This window comes from Cornus florida, unplaced genomic scaffold (genome assembly GCF_030987335.1).
Source record: "Cornus florida cultivar Cherokee Brave unplaced genomic scaffold, ASM3098733v1 CherokeeBrave_3.0.0_Hap2_Chr06, whole genome shotgun sequence".
Classification (NCBI taxonomy): domain Eukaryota; kingdom Viridiplantae; phylum Streptophyta; class Magnoliopsida; order Cornales; family Cornaceae; genus Cornus; species Cornus florida.
The window spans coordinates 52753943-52776447 of record NW_026775576.1 but is presented as its reverse complement, the minus strand read 5'-3'; the positions used below and the strand labels follow the sequence as shown (position 1 = coordinate 52776447).

Here is a 22505-nt window from a genome sequence, read left to right as displayed (position 1 = left end):
TCTATAATATATCGAGATCTGTAACTTCTCTCTATATATGGTCTCTATATATGGTATGTAACTTGACTTCTATATATATATATATAGTAACTTATATATATATATATATATACCAGGTTATGTATATATTAATTATATTGCAGATCTCGCAAAGTGAGTCGGTATGTATGTGAGAGGTTATTTTGGACATTTTAAATTTACTAGAATGGGTAATTTAGTAATTTTGTTATTTAAAAGTGTCATGTCATAAGTTAAAGGGCATTTGGGTCATTTTACCACATGTGAGGGTGTCTTTGTCAAAGGCAGTAAAGCTGAGGGATGTCATTGTTTAAAAGTGGGTTAACTTGTATATGGCTGTCAATAAGATAAACCTCAGAAGGTGTCATTGTAATTAACCCTAAATCTTATTACGTATATGCTGGCTTATATTTGTTAAAGACTGTAACCATAGCAACTAAAAGCAGGGAAGTAATTCCAAAATGAAACTAAACTTTAAACGATGTGGTATTGATAGAGGATTATTTTAATTTTTTTAATTTTTTTATTATTATTTTTAAATCATAAATAGAGAATTATTTTAATTTTTTTATAGCTTCGATACTGATCAACAGAGATAAACGTCCAAAAGACTTTAATTCGCATACGTACTATATCAATATCTTATGAGCGTAAAGCAAACGCAAGTCTTGATTTTTTCCTCTTTCACTAGCTTTTCTACTTTATATGTAGATCTTTGAGAGGAAGCAGCAGCAAATTATCGTTGTTGCATCAACTTGATTTGTTGTAACATGGTGATGTGATTTGTGCTATTCCAATTGTCTGCTAGAAGCTAAACTGTGTGGGGCCATGGCGAATCTTTCGATTATTTCTTGAATGTAACACGGATTTGCTTGTGATATCTTATGAAACATCAAATCAAGAAAGGAAGTATGGAATTAATGAGCTGATCTGTTATTTTCTGTCATTATTGGTGGCTTACTATATTAAATTCTCTGTAAAATCAGAGGAATATTGCATGGTGCTGGTAGATCTTGATTTTTAATTTAATTTATTTTAACACAAAATATAATTAATAAGAAGAGCTGTGACTTGTGAGTTTATTTATTTATTTATTATTATTATGGATTATTAAACATATTTGATTCTTATATTTTTAATAACATAATTTTTCTTAATTGAGAATTCTTCACTTCCTTTAAATATTTGTTAGAATTTCAATTCATTCACCAAATACTCCAATGTTCAAGGACGGGAATATGTAATTCTTATACATTCCTATTTTGTTGAACTGCAAAAAATCATGGCCTAATTTTGGTGACTTGAAAAGGCATAAAGAGGAAAATACCACCATAACGCTATCAAATCAGTCAAGTTACGAAGTATTCTCATTTTAATTTTTTCCAAAATATAAATTTTCAAAATTTTAAATGATATCTTCCAATTAAATAACATACTATCTTCTATACTGAATTCCTTTACTATCACTTATAATCAACACTCATGTAGATCAAGTCTTATAATCAACATTCATGTGAAAAAAAACGCAAGTTAATTACCCAACTTCATGCAAAAATTATTCACACCACCATCATGTTTCCCAACTTCATGCAAAAAAATGATTCAATTTAGTTTCATTTATTATAATTAACCTCCATTTTGCATTCAAAAAGGAAGAGACAACAAATCCTTTTAGTAAGCTTGTTTAAGCAAACAGAGTCCATGTATTATTTCCATATCTGAACAAATATTTTCCAAAGCTCTGATATTGAATAGTAAACATTCATGTATACGTCAATATTAGGAATGGCAACGGGACGGAATTAGGACGGGTTTGGCTAATTCCTACTCCGCCCCATTAAAAAATCTATCACACCAACTCCGCTACTACTCTGGAACGGGGTTTGTAATTGTTATGCCATCTCCGCCCCCTCTCTGATAGATAAAGTTCCGACTCCACCTCATGTACTCCGTTTAATTGCAGGGCGCGGCAGGGGCGGGCCCGGTTATGTCACTTTATTACATAGTAAAAAAAAACACTAGTCCAATGTGCTCAAATTAGACTGATAAATAAGCTGTCTCAACTTTTAAATTTTTAAGTAGTGAATATTAATATATTAACGGACACTTTCAGCAAAGTAACAAGAGTCTTAAAAATATAAAATGTATATTATATATATATATATATATAATTAAAAGGTACATATATAATTGGGGTTGGTTCATCACTAAATCCGCCCTTGCCCCCGCCCCCGACCCAGCCCCAATCCCAGCCCCAAACCCAAACCCGCTTTGGATTTTTAATTATTTTACATACCGTCCCAAATCTATTTAAGGGCTATTAAATCCACCCTTTTAGGAACACAAATGAGGCGAAAACTCGTCGAATTGGAAGAAATTACCATCCCTAGTCAATTTTATATCATTATAGTCTACTTTTGTTTCAAAATATCACTATCATGATATGAATACCGAAGGGAGAACAGAAAGTACTAGATAGTTGTGGGAATTCTGTTTTGAAATGTAAGTAGACTACAAATTGGTATAAAATTAGAATAAACATGATATTTTGGACTTTTCAATATTAGGGTTTTGTAAAAATATTTATTTTAGACATGGAGCATTAATGTCTATGTTTCTTGCCTTTTAATTTCTTTCTTTTGTCCCAACAACAAATGTACAAGAATTATACAATTGATTATTATTATTTGTTAATGATGATGCCATGAAAATCAATGTGGATGGGAAACCATCAAAATGAAAATCTCAAGCGTCGCGGCGAGTTCAAAGAAAGATAAGTCATACAAATGTGCCGGATTTTTTTATAATTTTATTTTTTTAAAAAATTGAGTAAGTAGCGTTAAGGATATTAGTGGAAGGTTAGTATTAACAGCGAATTTTATATTAATATAATATGGTACATGGCATAAATTATTATTCCGTGGATGGTCCTTAACCGTTTGATACTTGGTGGATAAGTTAAATCCACACTACCATTGATGAGAAATTATTAGATGATTTTAAACTATTGACACTCAGTAGACCACCCATTTTCTCTGTCCCAAAATGGGAATCATTTAAATAAATTCTCATTATTTACATTTTTCCCAAGTAAATTGGTGCATTTTATTAATTTAAAATGCACAGAACCGTCCGATGCATAGGACTAATTTAAACTACACAGAACCTTCCCGTGCATTGGACTGGATGCTGATTCGTGGAAACAAACCCTATTCTATTTTAGTATTGTGGGGTCTTAAGCTCGGGCCCTTGGTAACACACAAAATCATGGGAAACAAACCCTTGTGGGTTTAAACAAGGCAGACGATGATATTGTTTGTTTAGACGAATCGTTTTTCATAAATGACAAGTATGTATCTCTCAATCTTTTTATTCATATTCTTTATATTCATATTCAATAAATGGGTTAATTTTGTGCAGCTACGAGCTTACAAAGTTTACATTTGGGTCTCAAAATTTTGAGCTCTTCTGTCTCCAATCAGCTTCAAGTGAGTTCCTTCTTTACAATCAGCTTCGATGTTTGATTTAAGTTGTTGTTGGATAAGGTTATAGGGACGCATCAAAGTGCTTTTGTGCCTAGAAGGTTGATTTTTGATAATATTCTAGTGGCCCATGAGATTATGCATTTCTTGAAATTAAAGAAGGGAGAGGAAGCTTATATATATGGCTTTGAAACTTGATATTAGTAAAGCCTATGACAGAGTCGAATGGGAGAATTTGCTTGCAATAATGTTAAAAATGGGCTTTGCAAGAGAGTGGGTTGGACTAATGAGAGCTTGCATTTCATTTGTCAGTTTTTCTATTGTCTGAAATGGAACTCCTTTTGGGATGATTAAGCCAAACAGGGGGCTTAGACAAGGGGATCCACTATCCCCTTATCCTTTTTTATGTTGTGTGGAAGGTTTTTCCAAGTATCTCTTATATGCCTTGCAGGCTAGACAGATATCGGCAGTCCAAATTTGTGGAAGAGCCCCAAAGGTCTCGCACCTCTTTTTTGTTGACGATGGTTTATTATTTTGTAGGGCTATGGATTCAGAGGTTCAATGTATCATGAGAATTTTATCAGACTATGAAAAAGCTTCTGGACAAGCCACAAATTTGGGAAAATCAGTGATTTTCTCTTCAACCAAAATACTACAGCAGATACCAGAGAAAGAATCAGAAATATGTTGCGTGTTGCTAGGGAGGGTCTCCAGGGTAAATATCTTGGTCTTCGTGCAGTGGTGGGCAGCTCTAAGTTTGAAATTTTCAATTACATTGAAAGGAAGATCAAAAATAAAATCAATGGTTGGAAATCATCTTATTTATCTCCTGGAGGTAGCGAAGTACTCATCATGAGTGTGTTGCAAGCAGTTCCAGCCTATACAGTGGCATGTTTTAAGCTTCCAAAGGAAGTGTGCAAAGTGATTAAAAAGTAAATCCTTCAGTATTGGTGGGGAGTAACTAATGATCAGAATAAAATCCATTGGGTGAATTGGGATCAGTTTATAGGTTTCAAAGACACGGAGAAGATTAATTTGGCATTGTTAGCTAAGCAAGGATGGCATCTAGAAGTTGAAATAAAAGGTTTATTCTATCAAATATGTAAGTCAAAGTACTTCCCTCACAGCTCTTTCTTGAAAGCAAGAAAGGGGGCTAACTCTTCATGGGCATCTAGAAGTTGAAAAAAAAGGTTTATTCTATCAAATATGTAAGTCAAAGTACTTCCCTCACAGCTCTTTCTTGAAAGCAAAAAAGGGGGCTAACTCTTCATGGGCATGGCAAAGTTTTCTGGTAGCACATCATTTGCTTGAGCGAGGTCTGGTGTGGAGAATTGCGGATGGCCGTCAAGTATGGGCTTGGGAGGACAACTGAATCCTAGATAAAATTAATCCCAAGGTGATATCAAGTTGTCCATCTTCCACTAATGTTCATAGAGTTACAGATTTGATAGACCAGGAGAAGAAGTGTTGGAATGAAGATCTTTAGCATCAGACGCTCCGTCCAGTGGATGTTTAACAAATAGTTCTAATCCCTATTAGTTTGTTGGGTGAGGAAGATAAACAGTGTTGGCTTTATACAAAGAATGGGTATTTTTTGGTCAATTCTGCTTATAAACTACTTCAAGGAAGAGGAATGAAGTGGTATTAAAATAAAAGACAGTTTATGGAAGGAGACGTGGAATATGCAAGTAAGTCAGAAAATTAAACATTTTGTGTGGAGATGTGTCCATAGGTTAGTGGCAGTTAAAGAAAATTTAGTTAAACGAAACTTGTCAAATGATTTGATGTGTAAAGTGTGTGGTCTTGAGCTTGAGACTCTCACTCACATGCTCTGTAGTTGTCCTCGTGCCGTTTGTGTATGGAAATCTTCTGCTTTGCGGGTTGATTGCTCCTTAATTGGACACAGTTGCTGGGTAAAGTGGTGGGCAAATCAATTGGACCTTTGGAATTCTTCGTATGGAAGTTTTGAGTTGAAAGGGATTGCGGCTTCATTATGTCGGTTCATTTGGAAAGCTTGGAATGCCTGGGTCTTTGAGGAGATGTGGTGGTCAGAGCATAATATATCCTCAGAAGCTGTTTGTCAATATTAGGAGTTTAGGTCAATTAAGCACTTCTTCAGCGGTTCATAATCGACAAATTTCCCTTAGGGAGAGAAGGCAGGTGAGGTGCTCATGACCACCAGAAGGGTGGATTAAAATTAATTCAGACGCATCATTCTCTAGGATTAGTAAGAAAGCAGGTAGAGGGATTGTTGCTTGGGACCATTCGGGGAAGATCATTTTTGCTGCCGTGTGTTTCTTGAAAAATATTTCGGGAGCGGATTTGGTGGGGCTCTGGTTCTCAGAAAGGCTGTTGGTTTGGCTATTGATTGGGGTTTTGAGAAGGTGCTAAAACTTTAGTGAAGGCAGTGACAAGGGTCACTATAGCTCCTATGACTATTTCAGATGGAATGGAATGCATTTGTCTATGGCAGGTAGGGTGGAGCTTAGCAGAGTTGTGATCATCCCCATGGTGCAATATTAATTGGACTTCAATTTACTCAATTCATATTGCTGTTTCAAGTTGTATTGAGAGAAGAATGAGGAATTTTATGTGGGGACATGTAGGAAATAAGAAAAAGGGGGCTTCAATCTTAGAAGAATTGAAGACATTGATATAGCTGGGAAAATGTGTCTTGCTTGGGATTTTTTGTTGTCCAAGGACAGGCTGTAGGAAGCATGGTTTAGACAGTGCTATTTGAGAAGGGATTCATATTGGAATGTTGTGTCAAAAGGGACTTCTTTTACTGTGTGGAGGAGTTTGATTGCTGTCAGAGACTACATCATGACTAATTGTAGATATAAAATTTGTGATGGGAAGAATATTAAAGTATTTCTTGATCCATGGTGTGATGGAAGATTTTTAAAAGAAATTTATAATTATAGAACTCTGGGATAATTGAGAAGAGACAAGAAGATTTGTATGAAGGAATTTATTACAAATGGCCAATAGGATGAAGTTAAATTGAGTAATGCTACACAGGACCTGATGCAAATGTTTAAACACTAGGTGATTCAGGGTGGGGAAGATAATATTCTGTGGATTAAAAATTCTTGCTTTAAGGCAGCATGGGAAGCTGCGAGACAGAAAATTGAAGAGGTGGATTGGGCTGGCTTATGTTAGAGTTGGGGTATGCCTAGATGGTCTGTTCATTCAGTCTTAGTTATGCAAAGAACAGTTATTTCTCAGGAATTCTTGCAAAAACGAGGCTTTGCATTGGCAGCAAGGTGTTATCTATGTTATAAACAAGTAAAAACTTTGGACCATGTGTTCTCTAGTTGTATCTACACTTGGAAAGTGTGGAGTTTTCTTTCTGAAACTTGTGGGTGGAATTTGCATAGAAGTTTAGGTGTTCAATACCTGGCAGATCAGTTTATCCAGAGCTCTCAAAGGAGAGATATCAAGAAGATGGCCATAATTAGTTACACTGCTACTTTGTACTTTCTATGGTGGGAGAGGAATAACAGATTGCATGATAAGGTTGCAAGAAAAGCTAAGGATCATGCTAAATGTATTTTATGGGAGGTTTTAGATGTGATGGGAGTTAATCTCCAAGACATTTTGTAACTTTTCATTGCTTGCTAGTTTAGGTGTTTGAGTGTCCTTTTCTAGGACTATGTTTTGTTTTAAATGAGGGTCTGCCCTCATTTGTTTCCATGTATTATTTGTTTATATTCAATATACTCCTTTCATTTGGGGGAAAAAAAAAAAAAAAAAAGTCAAGGTGGATTTTCAGGTACAATTCATATTCAGAGAAACAAATTCGGTGGCACACGAAGGTGCTTTTCTTGCTTTTACTTGTAAGCATGATCGTGTTTTTGAGGGAGATGTTCCTGAAGCAATGGTAGCATGGCTACTGCTGAATCCATGTAACTTTGTTTTTAACTTTTATCAATATATCCTTTCTTGCCTTGAAAAAAAAAAAAAATACATACTTCATTGGACCAAATTAATTTACAGCCTTACATACTTCATTCCGGTGACCTATGTTATATGGACTCGGGTACGGGTGTCGGACACAGGTGTGTATCCATGAGTTGGACGTGTGTAGATGCAATTTCTCACACCCGAACACTTAAAGAAATAAATCAAGTGGAAGTATATGAAATACAGGGGAAAAAATAGTCAAACAATGATGGGAATTCGATGTTTTTCCATTCTCATTCATGCTCTATTTATAAGCTTTGTGCAGAGAATTACATGGAGCCGTTCTTAGCTGTTTTTCTAGACGTGGGTGTTTATGCTTACTGATTGTGTATGGTGGGCGTTATGAAGTTATGGGCTAACCGTGATCTGGCTGACCCTTGATCCGTTTTATATCAAGTGGAGCTTCTTTCGTTAATCGAGCTGACTTGACATGTTTATTAACTTTTTGTTATTAGGCTCCCAACTAATCATGGGCTTTTGGGTGGCTTTAGTTAGCAATGGGCTGCACTTTTATTGCCACGTGGTATGTTATGGTTGGTGGGGAATTTTCCTTCCACACTTTGCCCCTAATTCCTTTTATGAATTGAATTCATATATGGAATTTACAACTGCTTTTAGGAAGTGGAGAAATTTTTGCGGCTGTTATTGCCTATCATTACCATTTGTGCTTCCAATTTTTAGGGTTTCATGCTCGCCTTTTCGTTCTCTGCTTCACTTTGCCTATATATTGTGTTCTTGTCACTTAGGTGTTCATATCTGTGATCCTATTTCTGAGTTTAAGCAAGAATCCATCCGCTACTGTGTCATCTCCTTTCATCTGTCAAGGTTAGTCTTTCTTTCGTTCATTCTTTCTAATATTATGAGTCAAGGAAGTAGCGAACGAACTCATAGTGTTCATATATCTGATTTGAATCGGGAACTACGGCGGAGAGTTCGAGTGGTTATGCCGAGGGTCCCATAATTCTTCCTCTGGATATTGTGGAAAGGATGTCTTTTTCAATCGCTCAATTGAGGAAGAAAAACCGTGTCCCTTCTGATATTACCCTTAAGGAGTATGATTATGATTTAAACTTTAGTACCAGCGAGGGTTTGGAAGAGGGCGAGATGCTCTTATCGGCTTTACACTTTCCTGCTTTTCGATTTCCCCTTAACCCTTTCTATCTTTGGGTTCTATCAGTGTTGAATTTAGCTTCCTAATTTTTTCCGCATCCTCTCTTGCCTTCTTGCTTTAAATAGGGTTCGAGGTTTGACCTTGAATCTTGCCGATTTTCTATTCTACTATACTCTTGATAGAACGAAAGGTGGAGAGGGTAGGTTCCACTTTCATTTTAGACCGGGTAGAGCTCTTTTCTCTCATCTTAACACTTCTGATAAGGAGTGAAAAGATAAAATTATTAAAGTTGGAAGGGCGTGGCGTTCTCCTTCCGCTCTGAATCTATTTATTCAATCGAGTTTTCATGCCCTATCAATTCCTACATTTGATGATTCGGGCGAGCCTTCTTGCTTTGTCAGCATTGTAAATCATTTTTGTTATACTTTTGACTTCTTGGGTCAGAAAACTGACTTTTTCTCTTCAAAATTTGCAGATAGCATTCTTGATTATTTGCAAGAAAGAGTCTGGAGCGACGTTCCTTCTGCTAAGGTCCTTCTCTCCTGTTCTCTTCTTGAGACAATCTCTAGGGATTCTCTTGTGATTGTTTAAAATCCCGAGGAGCCTATTGACCTTGACGTTTCTGATTCCGAGGCTAGCCTTGCATCGCTTTCCTCTTTTTCTTTTTCTCAATCAGCGATGGAACTTCCCCCTCCAAAATCTCGAACAACTAGGAAAGAGAGGGAGGTATCTGCTAAATTGCTGCAGGAGAGGAAGAACACTTTTGTTGAGGTGGGCAAGTTTTCCTCTTCTAAAAAATAGAAGGGGGTTCAGTTTGTGCTAGGGCTCAAGTGTTTTTCCGCGAAGGATGATTCTCCTTCAAAGCACCCCAAGTTTATGGCTGGGGCTTTCGGGGGTAAAAGTGCCCTAGTTCCTGGGGCTGCTGACGTCGCCGGGGTGACTTTACAGGGTTTGCTAAAAGGTGGTTCCCCGAAATGCTGAAGGTTGATGGTTCCCCTATTACCATAGGTGATTCCGGGGCTGAGGACCCGGAGACACTGATTGGTTTGGCCAAAGGGATATGGCTACCTAAGGACGAGATTCTGCAACAGCAGATGAGTGTTGATGATCTCCTTCCCCTTACCCCCAAGTCCATTATGGAGGTAATCTTAATTGACCCTTCTCTTTAGTTTCTTTATTTTGACCTCCTGATAACATTTTGCCCTTTTTTCGCGGAGCTCCTTTTTGATGTTTGCCTTCATGAAAAAGCTATTGGCTGATTCTCTTTAGGTGAATCAATCGGCTGCCCTTCAAAAGAGGGTAGACCTTTTGGAAGCTTCTCTCGTTGAGGCTAAAAAGGAGAAAGTTTAGCAGCTCAAGTCAATTGAATACTTTGACAGGAAAGGCTAAGGAACTTGAGAACAAAGCGGCTGAGCTCGGCCTTCAGCTTGAGAAGGCAAATTCTTTGATCCAAACCTCCAAAGACAGGGGTTTGGAGATGTTTAACTGATTTTCTCAAGTGGCAAATCTTCGTTATGCCAAGGGTTTCAGACTTGGCTTTGCCCAGGGATAACTTCCCTCTGAGGAGAGGGATTATGGTGATGCCGATGAACATGATGCCAAGCAAGGGCTCTTAATCACCGGGGAATATGCTAAACCCTCTGCTAGTCCAAGGGAGATTGAGTTTAGTGCTTTGCTAAAGGGTGTGGTAGCTACTGAAGTTTTACCTCCTCTCCAATATCCTTTGAGCTCTCAAAGTTTACCTTCTTTGGTGCTTGATGCCCCTTCCTCTACTCCAGCTAGGGTGGAGTTGGTTAATGCTTTTGCGCAGAGATTTAATGCGGAAGGTGGGACTGAACCCGAAGGAGATCCTGCACATGAATAGTTTATTATTCATGTGTTTTTTATTTATTATTATTTTTTTAATCCTTTTGCTTTTTTGGAGGTGTAGGGTATATCCTGTCTCTCTTGTAAAAATTTCTTCTTTTTATGAAAGTTTCCTTTGTATTTCTTGAGATTGCTTATGCCTGAGTTTCTGTCTATGATCTACTCTTGGTGCATTTGCCTATTTTCCCAATCGGTTTTTGTGGTCATTCAACTTTTTTGGACTTAATCAATTTTTTGATCAAATCCGATTGGTCATTCGGCTTTTGGGGCTTTCACCTATTTTTGGGATCGGCTGTTATGCCCGTTCGGCTTTTTTGGACTTAATCAATTTTTTGATCAAATTCAATTGGGCGTTCAGCTTTTGGGGCCTTCGCCTGTTTTTGCGATCGGCTCTTGTAGTCGTTCGGTTTTTTTGTACTTAATTAATTTTTTGATAAAATCTAATTGGGCGTTCGGCTCTTGGGGCCTTCGCCTATTTTTGCGATCAGCACTTGTGGCCATTCATCTTTTTTGGACTTAATCAATTTTTTGATCAAATCGAATCGGGCGTTCGACTCTTGGGGCCCGTCGCCGGTTTTTGCGATCGCCTGTTATAGTCGTTCAACTTTTTTGGACTTAATTAATTTTTTGATCAAATCCAATTGGGCGTTCGGCTCTTGGGGCCTTTGCATATTTTTGCGATCGGCTCTTGTGGCTGTTCGACTTTTTAGACTTAATCAATTTTTTGATCTAATCCGATTGGGTGTTCGGCTCTTGGGGTCGTTGCTTGTTTTTGCGATCGGCTCTTGTGGCCATTTGGCTTTTTTGGACTTCATCAATTTTTTGATCAAATCCGATTGGGCATTCGACTCTTGGGGCCTTCCCTTGTTTTTGCGATCAGCTCTTGTGGCCGTTTGGCTTTTTTGGACTTAATCAATTTTTTGATCAAATCTGATTGCGCATTCGGCTCTTGGGGCATTCGCCTGTTTTTGCGATCGGCTCTTGTGGCCATTCGACTTTTTTGGATTTAATCAATTTTTTGATCAAATCCAATTGGGCGTTCAGCTCTTGGGGCCTTCGCCTGTTTTTACTATCGGTTCTTGTGGCCGTTCGGTATTTTATTGTTTTATTTTTTTTTTTACTTATGAAGGTCAAAACATAATAAAAATGTCTCGATGTGAGGACAACCTATTTTTATCGGCCTATCGTGGTCAAAACAGGTCTCTACCTTAATAATGGGTCTATAATGGGCCTCCATTATTAAGGCGGTTAACCCGCTGACCCTGAAGTCTAGTGGTTCTGTTTTAACTATAGAGAAAATAATTCCTTTTTAGTCAATGTGTGACATTGATTGATTTGAAAAAGAACTATTCGCTTGAAAGGATTTGACTTTAAAAGAAAGCAGGGAAGGCTCTGAATTACGGATCCACGACGATGGGCTCCGTTTGTTCATGGATCACATAATTCAGGGTCCTCACCCGCTGATTATACCAACTGGGTTGTACTTTAATAACAAAAAGTAACTTTCCTTTTTTAGTCGATGTGGGACCCTGAGTTCTAAGAACATGGAAACATTTTTTATTTAAAAAAGATGTGGGGAGTGTGTGGAGACCTCTGACAATGGGGCATTTCGATGTCATAAATGGGTTCTCATTGTCAAGGGGTCCCACTCACTGATATGTAAGTAAATCGAGTAATCTTATAAGAAAAGCATAGAAATATATTTTTCAAGCGATGTGGGACATTGTTATACGTGGGTAAAGAAGTTTTATCTTTCTATAGTAAGATAAAAAGGTGTGAAGTGGAGACCCTTGATAGTGGGTCCTATTATGGGTCACAAACTATCTGGGATTCCACTCCACTGTTTACATTTTTGTGTTGTTTTATCTTAAATAATAACTAAAAGTTTTGTTTTTATCCGATGTGGGACTTCCGAAAAAGACAAAAGATAACTTTATTTACTCGAAAAAATAAAGTACTGGAAAACATTGTACGATTGCTTTATTGAAAGTACTTTTCAAATTCATCGCATTCCTTGGTTTGGCCATTTCAGTGCCATCCAGGTGTTGGAGTCTGTAAGCTCCTTTTCTAATCACATCTGAGATTTGGTATGGGCCCTCCCAATTAAAATCTAATTTGCCAACATACTTTTCTGACTTTAGGAGCACCAGGTCTCTTAGATTGAAACCTCTACATCTGACTCTTTTGTTATAGCTGTTTGTTATCTTCTGTTGATAAGCAACTAGCCAAATAGCCGTTGCTTCTCTTTTCTCCTCTAAGAGATCCAGTTTATGCTTTAGAAGTTGATTATTTATTCTCTGTTCCCAAGCTAAGCTTCGGATGGTAAGTGCTACCATTTTAGTGGCGATTACGGCTTTGGTTTCGTAGGCTAAAGAAAAAGAAGTTTCGCCGACGTCTCGGAGTAGTTCTGTATGCTGATAGGACATTTGGCAATTCTTCCAACCATTTTCCCTTCTTGTATTCAAGTTTCTTTTTTATGCAGACAAAGATTGTCTTGTTGGTTCTTTTTGTTTGCCCATTGCCTTGTGGGTGGTATGTAGCTGACATTTTTTTATTATTCCCGTATTTGTCAAAGAAACGCTGAGTGTACTGATTATTCATATTTAAACCATTATCCATAATGATGGATTTTGGTACTCTGAATTTGCATATGAGATTGTTCTAGATGAACTTTCTCACTTGGACATTAGTTACACTCGCATATGCTTCTGCCTCTACCTATTTAGTGAAATAATCAGTGGCTAATAGGACGTACCTTTTCTGTGATGTGGTCAGTGGTAGGGGTCTTACTACTTCCATTCCCCATTGGGTCACGGGCTACTCATGGTGTGCATCTCTTCTGGGGGCTGATGGAACAGGGGGCGTACCTTTGGCACTTGTCGCATCTTCAGGAATACTCTTCGGCTGCCCTTGCCAGGTAGGGTCCGAAGTAGCCTTGAGTCAGAACTTTGTGAGCTAGTGATCTGCCTCCAGAGTGATTCCCACATTCTCCTTTGTGCAGCTATTTTAAAACTTATCTGGACTCCGTGTGAGTCAGGCATTTGAGGTAGGGCCCAGAGTTCGATCGCCTGAAGAGCTGTCCTCCTACAACCGAGTATTTGACAGCCTTTATTCTTAGTTGTCGCACTGCTTCTTTAGAATTAGGGAGTTTCCCTCTTTCAAGGTAAGCTAGTATAGGATCTATCCAGCTTGGCTCCCATGAAATGACTAGTACTTATACCCCTCTTATGATACTTAGTGTATCCAAAATATCAATGGGGATGACTCTGGTCAATGATTCTTCTGCTATGGATGCCGCGTAGGCCAAGCAGTCGGTGATCGGGATTTCTTCCCTTGGGATTTGCTGGAATTCAATTGTGTCAAAATACTTTGCTAGTTTTTCAACTTTTTCTCGGCATGCACACATTCTTTCTTCTCTGGGGATATATTCTCCTGTAACATGTCTGGTGATGAGCTGTGAGTCACTATGAGCTCAAAGATGTTTTACCTGAAGTTCCTTAGCCAGTTTGAGCCCTGCCAACAGTGGCTCATATTCTACTTCATTATTTGTGGCTGGGAATTCTAGTCGGATTGATTATTAGAGTTTGGTCCCTTCGGGGGTTCTCATTTCCAAACCTGCCCCAGCTTCGTTCTGGCTCGAGAAGCCATCGACAGATTACTCCCAGTAGGGGTTTTCTGCGATTTGTTGTTTTTCTTCTAGATCAGTATCCAAGAGAAAATCTGCAACCACTTGCCCTTTCTTTGCAGTGCGTGGTTTGTACTGAATGTCAAAGGATCTTAACTCAATTGCCCATTAGGTAATCCGGTCCGAAATATCTAGCTTACTAAGAGTTGCTCTGATCAGATGTGTCGTGGGGACTATTATCCAATGGGCCTCGAAGTAATGCCGAAGCTTCCTTTTTGCCTAGAACAGAGCGAGGATGACTTTTTCTGCCATCGAGTACTTACTCTCTGCATCAGTTATGGTCTTGCTGGAATAGAAGATTGTGTGTTGTTTCTTTCCCACTTCTCTTACTAGGGCTGAATTGGTCGCACATTGGGATACTGCAAGATAGAGATACAATGGTTTTTCGGGTTCTGGGGTAGATAAAATTAGAGGGCTCGTCATGTACTCCTTGAGTTTTATGAGAGCTTCTCGCTTCTCTGCCTCTCAAATGTCTCCTTTTCTTGCCTTGATTGCATCAAAGAATGGCTTATATTTGTCTGACAACCTAGATATGAAACGGCTAAGAGCCGCTATTCTCCTAGTGAGGATTTGGACTTTCTTCATGGTTTGGGGTTCTTTGTTCTGTAGCAGCTTTGTCCACCCTCTTTTGTTCACCAAATGGCCATAGAACTAGCCTGAGGACACCCTGAATGAACACTTTGCTGGATTTAACATCATTTTATTCTCAATGAGAGTATCAAAAACATCTTGCAGATGTTGCAAGTGATCTTTTTTGTCCTTGCTTTTTACAACCATGTCGTCTATGTAAGTCTCAACTGTTCTACCGATTTGCTTTTCGAACACTTTATTAATTAGCTGTTGATAAATTGCCCCTGCTTCTTCAATCCGAAGGGCATTACTTTGTAACAGTAGGTCCCTCGTTCGGTAATGAAATAAGTCTTTTCTTCATCCGAAAGGTCCATAGGGATCTAGTTGTAACCTAAATAAGCATTAAGGAAAGTTAGTTTCTCATACCCGGTCGTGGCGTTCACCATCAGATCGATTTTGGGTAGTGGGAAGCTATGTTTCGGGCAAGCCTTGTTTAGGTCAGTAAAGTCGATGCATACTCTCCACTTGCCATTCTTCTTTTGGACAACAACCACGTTTGACAACCATTGAGGGTACTAGACTTCTTTGATGAACCCTACTTCCAAAAGTCGGTCGATCTTTTCGGCAATGATTTTATTCCTTTCAGCGGCGAATCTTCTCTACTTTTGTTTCACTGGGTGATGGCTCGAGTCCACGTTTAGGCTGTGACACGCTATCCGTGGGTCAATGCCTGGCATGTCCCAATGATTTCAAGCGAAGATATCGGTATTCTGTCTTAGAACTTTTGTCAGCTCTTCCTTTTCTTGGGCTAATTGAAGCGTCCCTATATAGGTTAGCTTGTGCTAATCCCTTGTGACTATCTTTATGGCCTACTCCTCTTCTAGCTCCTTACTCTCTTTGGGAGAGGAGGAGCCTAATAATTGCTATTTCAGCAATTGTTTGCCTTTATTAGTTAGATAAATCGTTGTGTGGTAGCACTCCTTCGCCGCCACTTGATCCCCTCAAATATCGATGACTTCTTGACCGTTTGAGTTAACGCACCTCTTGACTTGATGTAGAGTTGATAGGACCCCTTCCAAACAATGGATCCACCCTTGTCCCATTAGTAAGTTATAGGTTGGATGGATATCCACAATCACAAAGTTCTTTTTCAAAGATCTCTTGGATGCAGTGATTGATAATGAGATTACGCCTAGGGGCTCCACTCTCCTTCCATCGAACCCTACCAAGGGGTTTTCGGTGGGGCAAATCCGATCTGTGGCCAACTTTAGTTGATCGAAAGTCCACTTCGTTATAATGTTGGCACTGCTACAAGGATCAATTAGTACGCGTCTGACTAGGCAGTTGAACACTAGCAGACTGATTACTAGTGGGTTTTTATGTGGATGCTATACCCTCCTGAGATCTCCCTCATGGAAGAAAACCTATGTGGGACTTAGTTTGCACCCGGCAGCGTTGATTTTGCCAATCCTTCGTTACTTATGGGCTTGCTTGAGTTGAATCATATAAGAATTCTCTGGTTGTTCATCCTCTTCCGGACGACCATGAATCATATTGATTACCCGAACAGGATAGTTATTCGCCACAGCCTTTGGAGTTGGTCGGGTTCGCTTAGGTTGCCTTTGTTGTCCCGGGTTAATCAGATAGTCTGCCAATTCGCCTTTGGCCAATAGTGCCTTCACTTGTCTTCTCAGACTCATGTAATCATTGGTTAAGTGGTCAAAATCACTCTGGAATGCACAGTACTTACTTTGGTCTCTCTGCTCCATTGGTTATTTGATCAGTGGAGGGATCTGAAAAATGTTTCTACCTTTGGTCTGCTAGTACAATCTGGCCAGTGTCACCTTGAGAGGTATGACCTTTTCGGCTATTTGAGATTTTTTCTCCGGGGTCCTTCCCTCGATCTCAATCTCAATCTCGAGGGTTCTCATTGGGTCCTCGAGCTACTTAAGTGTTCCTTTGGTTAGCTTTCGACTGTAACCAGAGTTGCCCTTTCCTATCTGGTTATTTCGTTTTCTTCGAGTCTAATGTAGCTTTGCGTTCTTGAATTCAACTCTGATATGTTAGTCGGAGTCTTCTTCACCAGAGAAGAATGAAAACACGAACCTTGCACCATGGTTATCTTGAATGCTTCTATAGTTGTATCCTGATTGTAATTCAAAATACCAGAGGACTCCATGTTAAATCGAATGAGAATTGTTTGCAAGCCCTCTCCCTTCATCTGTCGAATCGTGAAAAGACAGGCAATGGTCTTTTCTGTTTCTTGTTCCCGTAGTACTGGGCAAGAAACACGATGCATAAAGTTTCAAAGTTTGAGATTGACTTGCATGGACAATTTTAAACCATTCCAGGGCTACCCCTGTTAGGCTGGATAAGAATATCTTGCACATAAACGGATCATTGTGTGCCTCTAGCATCATTTCCTGAGTGTAATGATTGAGGTACTGGAGAGGGTCTCCAATTCCATTGAACTTGATGAACTTTGGCATTGTAAACTTCTTAGGTCTTGCAACCCGTTTTATCTTATCTGTAAAGGGAGTTTTCACTATTTATGCAATGAATTCTCTCGCCATGTCTTCGGGTGTTTGGGCCTTTGATTCGCTCATTCATTTCCTTTTGGAACCTAGCGATAAAATCATTCTCTGGTGATTGCTGATCAACAATCGGGACCCATGCCTCATTTCTTCCTGAATCGGCATCATCTGAGGGTGGAACCTTGGTGGTTAGAGGTCCTCCCAGAGCGGAATTTCCTAGGATTGGCTTGCTAATTCCTCAGCATCATCCAGTGCTCCATCGAATTACTACCGTAGACCCCTTTACTGAAGATGAGGGTTATTGAGCCCGGGCGCTAGGGGGATCTTTGTTCTGACGTCTGGGTTGTGGTTCGATCGGTTAATTATTCTGTTAAGCATTACCTCGAAGCCCTTCATTTTCTTGGCGTCGAGCGTTGATTTGCGTTATATTAGCTTCCTGAGCTTATTTTAGTGCATTGAGCTTTTCGACACTAGCCTTGTTGGCTTACCGAAGGACATCGAACTGCATTTGCATCTCTTCACGCATTTTTTGCATGATGTCCTGTTGCTGTGCTCATGCAGTGTCAGATTCTGTTGCCATTCCGGAGCGATGTCGCATGAAAGTGGTATAAAACAGACTTTTTTGTAATGAATTCCCATAGACGATGCCAAAGTGTAAGTGTAATTTCTCATTCCTGAACACTTAAAGAAATAAATCAAGTGGAAGTATATGAAATACAAGGGAAACAATAGACAATTTTTCAAGAGACAAACAATGATGGAAATTCGATGCCTTTCCATTCTCATTTATGCTCTATTTATAAGCTTTATGCAAAGAATTACATTGAGCCGTTCTTGGCCGTTTTTCTAGACGTGGGTGTTTATGCCTACTGATCGTGTGCCCCATTCTTTTATGGTGGGCGTTATGGAGTTATGGGCTAACCGTAATCGGGCTGACCCTTGATCCGTTTTATGTCAAGTGGAGCTTCCTTCGTTAATCGGGCCGACTTGACATGTTTATGGACTTTTTGTTATTGGCTCCTAACTAGTTATGGGCTTCTGGGTGGCTTTAGTTAGCAATGGGCTACACTTTTATTGCCATATGGTCTGTTGTGGTTGGTGGGGAATTTTTTCTCCACAACATGTCAAATATCCAAATAGAATGACACGGCTAAATATTTATTTTATTTTATTTTTTAGAGTAAAGTATTGTTTTTATCTAATATCATGTTCGATATAGGTATTTAACTCATTTTAAAACACACACACACACACACACACACACACATATATATATATATATAATGTAATTAAATGATTGATTATGCTTTTTAAGTGCATTGTCTAACCAAAAGTATCGGGCACATATTCCATACGCATGTCCGAAAATATATATCCAACACGAGTATTTCATTACTTTTTGAAGAATCTATGTGACAGAAGTGGTGACTCACCACTGTTTTCTTCCCTCTCGTTGTGGGGATTATGATGATGGTGGTTCTGACCCAACAGTGAATGAAGAGTCGTCTGAAATCTGAATATGAGTATAGGGGTATTTTTGTCATTTAAAATGAACAGAACCGTCCAATGCACTGGCTGGATTGGATGTTGCTGATTCGGGGAAGCAAACCCTGTTCTATTTAGATCCGAATCTGCTCCAGTGCACCTCTCACTGGCGCAGGTCCATTGAGAATCCAAGGGTTGAGATTAAACCACCTCAGTCCTTTTTGCCACCTCACCATCTAATCACTTCCAACTCAGCTCCCACTAAGCAATTTGGTCAACAAAGTTACTGATGTCTTTTTTTTACCAGATGTACTAATACAGCAGCCAAATATACGTATAACAATATATTATATACAAATATACGTATAACAGCATATTATATATAAAAATATTTTATTTCATTCCTTTTTAGAAAAATTACAAATCACCATCTTATATAAAAAAATATATCAGTACCGTATCCAAATATACGTATAAAAATATATTATATACAAAGATATATTATTCCATTCCTTTTCAGTAAAATTACAACCAAATATACATATAACAATATATTGTATACAAAGATATTTTATTCCATTCATTTTCAGTAAAATTATAAATAATAAACATTGATTATGTATCGGTACAGTTAAGTATCCAAATATAAATTTATTTGAGATTTTAAGGTTTTGAAATAATTGACTGATTATATAGATTTTAAGGTTTTGAATTATGAAATTGAGTCGTGGAGAATAATTTTTTTAACGTGTTATGAAAATATGTTGATGTTATATGCACTTCATACATGATACATGTTTAAAAAAGTTGTGATAATAATAATTTGATCTCTCCAACTTTTGTATTGTATATTGTTACAAAAAGTAGGTGATGAAATATGTAAATCTTCATACATATATGTTGAAAGTATTTGTGATTCTTATTATTAATTTAGGAATTGTGAAATTGAGTTGTGATAGTTATTTTTTATTTTTTTATTTTTTGTTTTTAACGTGTTAAGAAAATATGTTGATACTATATGCAATTCATACATGACACATGTTTAAAAAACTTGTGGTAATAATAATTTGATGTAGTTGATTTTTTTTTAATGTGTTGGGAAAATATGTTGATGTTATATGTAATTCATACATGATACACATTAAAAAAAAGTTGTGATAATAATAATTTGATCTCTTCGACATTTGTATTGTATGTTGTTACATATTCCTACATATATATAGTTGGTGTCCGGTAATTACGGCCCAAGATGGTATTTGTCAATTTCTTTATCTATTTAATCAATTTTGGTGTCTGTTGTCACCTTCCACTTCTCATAGATGAGATCTACATGCATGTTGGTGGTAGTAAGTAAATTTAACATCCATTTTTAGAGAGAGAAAGTAGAGAGGAGAGAGAGAGTTCATCCCCCAAGTCACACTCACACATGGTATTGAAATTTTAGCAACGATTTATGGCTGTGAATTAAGTCGAGTTTGCGAAGAGTCTCTATCGTAGTAACTTCGGGCTTTCCTTTCTCTCTCTAGGACTGTGAATTTAATGAAAAGTTAATTGAGGTTCTTATTTTGTACAGAAATTAATTAAATATTATACTAGTTTGAATCCATATCGACCCTCCTAATAAGCACAAGTGTTTAATGCATACTTAAAATATGTAGTTTCCATATATATATATCCCATATATATATATATATATATATATATATATATATATATAGTATGTATTAAATTGTATCTCATGTATGGTGATGAGAGAGGGATAGTCTTTCACGGGCGAGCTCTGTCGTGATTGGATCCATATACAGAACCCCTTATTCTCTCTTGTATGGTGATGAGAGAGGGATAGTATTTCATGAGCGAGCTCTGTCGTGATTGGATCCATATACAGAACCCCTTATTCTCTCTCTCTAAAATAACAAGCCGCGTAGCTCAATCTAGAGAGAGAAGACAAAACAGAGGTTGTGCCATGACTACACATGGAAACTGCATCATAATAAGCTAAATTTCGGGGTTTTGTGTGCTGGTTTACAGAGCAGAGGACTCTCTTCTCAAACTGGTCTACATAATCGCCGTCCGACGCCCGGTGTAAAGAACCCCTCAGCCGCCGCCCCTGCCTCATCATCATTGTCATGGTGATGGTGCTTGAACCCATTGTCATGGTGGTGATGATGACGATGCATGCCGCCATGGAACATCATCAAATCAGAGTCACTGTTCTCACCTTCTCTCCTCTCTGTTCTTTCTTCCCTGCCCCAACACCAACAGACACACACATATATACACACACACATATATATACATATATACATATATATATATATATATATATATATATATATATATACAGATACATATATACACACACATATACATACAGGCGGCGATGGTGATTTTTTGTTTTTGGTTTATAAATCAGAGCAGAGGCATATATCTGTATATATATAACAGATCAGTTTTGGCTCTAACCTTAATTTTGGTTTTGGGAGGAATTTTAAGTTGAAAATGAAATACAGAGAGGGAAGGGCGTACAAAAAGGGCGTATAGAAAAGGTAGAGCAATGGTATAAGCAAAACTACAGTGACTATGTATTTTACCTGCTTTGCCACTTCAGTAGAGGGGGCCCACACTGGACCGGTTCCAGTGAGAAGCGAATGGAGACGATTTTTCTCCATTTTATTTTACCCGAAACCCGTATTCTCTTTTACTATTGTGGGGTCTTTAAGATCGGCCCTTGGCAACACCCAAAATCATAGGAAACAAACCCTTGTGGGGTTTAAACAAAGCAGAAGAATAGATGGAAAGGAAATAAATAGACGATGATATTGTTTGTTTAGACAAATCACTCTTCATAAAGGACAAGTATGTATCTCTCAATCTTTATATTCTATTCAATAAATGGGTTGATTTTGTGTAGCTACGAGCTTACAATGTTTACATTTGGGTCTCAAATTTTTGAGCTCTTTTGTCTCCGATCAACTTCAAGTGAGTTCCTTCATTACAATCAGCTTCGATGCTTGATTATAATAATCACAGAAACACAAACCCATTTCCTTGAATTGCATATTGTGTCCTCTGGATCAATTTCATTTGCTTTATGCTCTTACAGTACTTGTTTTCATATTACTAAATTAATCTTAGAACAATATGTATAGAAATTGAGTATATAGTATTTTTAGTCAGTCACTAAAACGCATTAGCCCAGATGGGTATGATCTCTTCACTCCAAAGGCGAGGTCAAGTGTTCGAGCTCTGCTAGGGGCAATATTGTGGGTGTGCGCAAGTTTGTTTGAAGTCTCTGAAAGAAATAAAATAATTTTCTTAATCAGTCGATTGAATATTTCAGTGGTTTATATATTTGTGTGTGATTTTTAATGGGCAGAGATAAATCAGAGTGATTTGTGTAAATTCATTCTCAACAAGAGCTACACTGCATACAATTATAGACCTAGGTGATTGATTGGGTTGAAAATTCATTCTCAACAAGAGCTATAGTGCATCCTATTGGACCTAGGTGATTGATTGTGTTAAAGGAGTAGTTAGCTTATATACACTCAATTTTGTGCACGTTTCTGTTTGTTTCTGAGTTTGTTGCCATTCGTGGAAGAATTTCAGCTAGAGTGGAGAATTTGATAGATGTATCAGGATTGCATCTTTCTCGTGTTTTTGTTTCTATCAGACAGCTAAAATCATAGACTCTAATTTACATAGAATTTGTAGCAGTTGTCGGGAAACAGTTTGTCATGGCTTTTAGGGTTTGGCTAATACAGATGCATATATATATATATATA

At 38.0% G+C, this 22505-nt stretch overlaps 1 pseudogene; it reads left to right on the top strand.

Annotated features, from left to right (window-relative positions):
- Window positions 1-205: 205 nt before the first annotated feature.
- LOC132314107 (uncharacterized) overlaps window positions 206-22505 on the top strand; it is a 37199-nt pseudogene continuing 14899 nt past the window's right edge.